The sequence below is a fragment of the Octodon degus genome, unplaced genomic scaffold (assembly GCF_000260255.1).
Source record: "Octodon degus isolate 3935 unplaced genomic scaffold, OctDeg1.0 scaffold00001, whole genome shotgun sequence".
Taxonomy (NCBI): domain Eukaryota; kingdom Metazoa; phylum Chordata; class Mammalia; order Rodentia; family Octodontidae; genus Octodon; species Octodon degus.
In genome coordinates this window covers 14,768,849-14,774,379 of record NW_004524577.1, presented here as the reverse complement: position 1 = coordinate 14,774,379, position 5,531 = coordinate 14,768,849, and the positions used below count along the sequence as shown (strand labels likewise).

Here is a 5,531-nt window from a genome sequence, read left to right as displayed (position 1 = left end):
ACTGTTGTTATTTATTTATTTGGAGACTATAGTTTTAAAAAGTTTATTTTTGTGTTACGTTGACAAAGGGTGGAGCTGTTCTAATTAATATTGATTTTCACCTAGATGAAGAGACTTCTGGAGAAATGATTGAATCCTGGGTTCAATGTACTTATTAGTCTATGAGATAATCTTAGCTGAATGTACTGTTAGGAGCTGAAAGCCAGTGTAAGTCAGGATTCACAAGAGGAACAGAATCTCTATCTCTATCTCTATCTCTATCTCTATCTCTATCTCTATCTCTATCTCTATCTCTATCTCTATCTCTATCTCTTTCTCTTTCTCTTTCTCTGTCTCCGTCTCCGTCTCTGTCTCTGTCTCTGTCTGTCTCTCTCTGTCTCTCTATCTCTATCCCTGTCTCTGTCTCTGCCTCTATCTCTATCACTTTCTCTTTCATCTCTATCTCTATGATCTCTAACTCTCTATCTCTACATCATCTCTATCTCTATCTCTATCTATCTCTATCATCTCTCTATCTATCTTTGTCTATCTATCTCTATTTCTATGGGTTCACAGCTATGACGTATGTAATACAGAGTCAGTTTGGGAAGAATGCAAAGGTTTGTCTGTGTGCTGGAGAACTATAGACAGGATTCAAAAGTCAAAGGCTTAGGACCCACTGCAGAGTCCTCAGTGTGTCTGTGTCTGGAAGCCAATGGTTCATCACTGGAAATCTGAGGAGTCTACACTAGAAGGATGAAAATATGCACTGGAAGCTTTGTAGAGTCTGAGCTGGATGCCTGGAGATTGTTGCCAAAGGCACTGGTGAAGACTGGAGTTCCCTCTCAAGAAGCCAAACAAGCTTCCCCATTTTATTCTGTGCAGGCTGTGAGCCTGTTGATGGTACCATCCACATGTGGGGAGAGTCTGCTCTTTTCTGTAAGTCACTCGACTAGGCATTTCTTACTCAAGTTGACCCCACAATGTGCTATCACAGACACAGCTGGAGGTAGGTCATGGGGGCTCAACCCTCTCTGGTGTTCTATCCCTGTTTGAATTGCTAGTTGTCCGAATTAAGCAGCTTCACTGCACCATGCCTTTGTGCTATGAATCTTCTGCCTTGAGTCCACAAGTTATGGACTGAATAATCTGAAACTGCCAATCCGATAAACTTCCCTCTCTTTAAGTTGAGGTTTTGGGATGTTTCTCCCCAGCAATGGGAAACCTGACCATTACAGTGGCCTACACATGAATATTTATAACAATTTTTGATCACAGATAACTTACTCCTTTCTCTGCATTGTGTCTGACCTAACCCAGGTGACTAACATTAATGTTTTAAACTGATCTTATGTCTTCCAGCTATGGATTCATTCCAGAAACGACTTCTTGACAGGTTTTGAATGTGTCAGTCACTAATGCCTCTGAGCTTGTTATTTCTTCAGCTTCTGACATTTTCACTAGATAGCCAGCACCTTCCCTACATGGCTACTTTATGTCTCTCTTCACTTTTCTGTCCATTTGTAGAGTAGAATCCCACTCAACCACTGCTCTGCCTTTATTTTCTTTTGCATTCTACCTGTACCCGCACCACCCTTATACTGCTCTGCAGATATGAATGCATTTTTGATATATTTTGATAGCATGCTTCTTTTCCTCAAAAAATTCTTTACTGCTATATTGCCAGAGTATAAAAATGTCTAATTTCAAGAGATAATTTTAAAAAAGTTTTACTAGATGGATGAGTTTTAATAGTTATTCTTTATTGCTCTCTTGATATGGTGGTGACTCCAAAGACTTCACTTTTTTCTGCATTATTGGAAATTTTTGTCTTTCCTAGAGAGTGGAGAAAGACTGCCAAACAGTTGGAATGTACACAAGGCATTTCCACCTGCAGGCAAAGAAGCAGTTCTTCAGTACTCAGAAATTGTCCCACTTAACAGCTTCAGATGAAGTGCTAATTTTCCAGTCTCCATAAGTTTTGTATCTCTGTTTTTTATCACTGTACATGTGATTTTATGATTAAGAGAGTTTAAAATTTAGACCAGTGATAGAATCATTCCCTCTTTCAAATAATAAAAACTTTAAAAGAACTACCCACCATTAGGAAGCTGAACTTTACTACCCTCTCTAAAAGTATAAGAATAACATTATTATTTCATATGCCCAGTCTAAACAATGAACATGAAAGAAGCATAAGTTGACATGATTTTTTATTTTGAGGAGTAAAAAACCAAAACCAAAAAACAAGAACAAAGGCAATAGGAAAGTACTAATTTACTATCTGTTTTATTACATAGCTTTAGTCTTTGTTAGTATGGTATAAAATACAAAACCATTAGTTAGATAAGTCTGCCAATTTTTAAATTTCACTTGCTATTATTATTATTATTATTATTATTATTATTAATTTATTTATTTTTTGAACCGGGGATTGAACTCAGGTTCTTGAGCTTGCCAGGCAATTGCTTATTCTACTGATCTAGCTCCCCAGGCCCACATACTCATTATTATTGGTATTGCTAATTGTTCTACTGTGAATAGGAAACCACATCTGCATTAACCACATGTTCTCCCTTGAGTAATAATATCAGGAGGCGATTGGGTGATAACCTCACCAAAGCCCTATACAGAAGGAAGAAGGATAGCTCACTCTCAATCAGTAGAGAAGGCAAAATCTTGGGACACACACAAAACAAGAATGCCTGACATGAAAGAGACACCTAAAGAACAGACTCCTTACAGAGAAGTTCTGATTGCAATGATACAGATAGCTTCTATCGAAGTGTCTCAGAAATCAAGATAAAGAGTTCTTTCCAAGATAGAAAATCACCAAAAAGGGGGGGGGGCAGCCAGATAGCTCAGCAGACTAAAGCACCTGCCTAGGCAGAGAGCAGTGGCTGGGGTTTGATCCCCAGCATGCTGTACTGGCCCTGCTCCTGGGTAAACTGTGATGGCAATTGAGTCTGGGCATGGTGGCATGCACCTGTAATCCCAGTGTTTGGGAGGCTGAAAACAGGAGAATCAATATGAGTCCAATCTACGTAGTGAGACTCTGTAGACCCTGTACCAAATACATAAAAAGGAACAAAATGCAATCTCAGGCCCCCAAGCCCACTCAGAACAAATCCAGAATATATCAGCATAGAAGAAATTGGAAGTCACACACCTGAAATAATAAGAACTGAATTAGCGAAACAATTGCAGAAGGGTATAGAGGAAATCCTATCAAAAATAATCTCCCAGGTAAAAAAAAATAATAAGTATAATGAAAGAATTACAAAGTGTTTCTGAATAACACACAGATAAAAATAGGGGAGAATAGAAAAATGATGGAAATCTTGAATGAACAAGGTAGGAAAGAAATAGAATGCATGAAACATTCAAAGAGGTATGAAGGAAAACAAAAATTCCATTAAAAGATGGCAAAACTGTTTGAATGAAAGTGAAGACAGACTTTCAGACCTTGAAGACACAGTTGATGTTAGCAAACAGGTAAAGAAATATCTCCTAGAAATAGCAAAGACCCAGAAAACAATAATCCAACTTCTACAAGATGATGCAAAGATGACTAATAGGACTAACACACATCAATGAAAAACAAGGATCCAATGCAAATGACATAAAAAGAATATGGGCAGAATTAGTAGAAGAAAAGTTCCCGAATCCGGGGAAACAATCTGACATTAAGATAACCCAGGTATATAGAACTCCAGATAGCATCAACCAAGACAGACTTAAAACCAGATATGCAATAATTAATATTGCAGAAATTCAACATAAGAACAACATACTAAAGCCACTAAAGAAAAGAAACAGATCACACTTAAAGGAAACCCCATCAGAGCAACAGCAGATTTCTCCTCACAAACCATTAAGTCAAGAAGAGCATGGAGTGATGTACTCAAAGGCCTAAAAAAAAAAAAAAGTCCAACCCAGACTGATATGCCCTGAAAAACTCTCTTTCAAATATTTTTGTAGTGTTACCTTGTAAATTTTATTTAAAAGTTTGATCAACAAGGAGGAAAGTAATAAAGCAAAGAGGTACCAGAAACAGGACAGACACTCATATATACACAAGATATGAATAGTACAGGCTCATTTCTAGCAAATTCAATCCTACTCTTGACATTTAAAATACGGAGTACATTTCAACCTGTCCAAAAGCATTTAGCTCCAGAAACTATATTTTAGCTTCTGATCATGACCTTAATATCCATGAACAGTAAGAGATGGGAGTCTAGACACTTATCGCCATCAATTAACAAAAACTTTACTTTGAAAAGTAATTCCTACATATTACCCATTCACAAATGATTTAAAGGTGGAATATCTTAAAGCAGGTACTACTTGATGTTGCAGACTACCCTCCTACAGTAGTTTGTTCTCATCTTCTCCAATGCTTGCTCCAATTGCTGAACTAAATGAAGCAGGTCTGTCTGCAGAGCTTTGGTGTTGTGATCGCCATTGTGATTAAGGTGCAGCTTAACGTCACCACTGGTTTAATCTGTTGCCAGAGGCTTCTGCTTGCAAGCTGTAACTCTAGTCGCCATTCAAGGCAATGGCAAGTGGGAAGGTCAGGGGCCATTTCATTTAGAATTGTTCTGATCTCCTTTCTGTTGTCCAGATAAAGCTGAAGCAATAATTTAATTCTTCAGATAATCTGAAAAAAAAAACAGAGTCTTGGAAATCCAGTCCACATATCCTAAGTTTTGAGCTGTCAGTGAGGAGATAAATTAGTCCTTGCACATCATACTGGACAGTGTCACTACTCACACTGAGTTTTCTGGCGGCGACTTTGTAGATCCTAGCATTCGATCTACGCCTCAGGAGCTCAACTGTGATCTTCCCGAACTCAGCGACCACCGCGCTGTCCTCTTGTGGCGGGAAAGCCAGGTGTCCTCTATGCTCCTCTGACAAGTCCAGCAGCATCTTCTCCACCCAGCCAATTTCGTCTGTGGCACCAAACCGGCCCTAGCAACTTCTGGCCTCTTTCAAGTTTAATGGAGAAGTAAAATACCTTTTTTTAAATATTTATTATTATTATTATTTTATGTATTTAGTACAGGGTCTACAGGGTCTAGTGGGTCTCACTACCCAGATCGGACTCGTGGTGATCCTCCTGTTTTCAGCCTCCCAACCGCTGGGATTACAGATGCCCACCACCATACCCAGTCTCAATTGCTGTCTGCCAAAGACATCAAAGTATCCCCATCAACATTTAGTTTTTTTTTCTCAGTTGGGGAAATAACACAGACTATGTTAGTCATCCATACAAAGAATTTAATGGAAGACTACAAAAATGGAAAATAGAGAACAAATTTAAAATGTTACAAATCCCTAAGGTTTTTTTTTTTTTTTAAAACACAATGTTCAAGGGCAGAAACTCTGTGTTAGATGTCTGTATGTCTTCCAGATGAGAAGAATCTTAACTTTGCTACTAACTAGAGATATGAATCTAACCATCCAGCAGAAAAGTACAAACACGAGGTATAAAAAGTAAATCTATATTAATATGCTGAGCTGTGAAAGGCTCGAGTCAACAACTCCTG

The 5,531-nt window shown here is 38.3% G+C and overlaps 1 pseudogene; it reads right to left on the bottom strand.

Annotated features, from left to right (window-relative positions):
• Window positions 1-4,325: 4,325 nt before the first annotated feature.
• LOC101584192 lies at window positions 4,326-4,911 on the bottom strand (annotated as a pseudogene).
• Window positions 4,912-5,531: the final 620 nt, after the last annotated feature.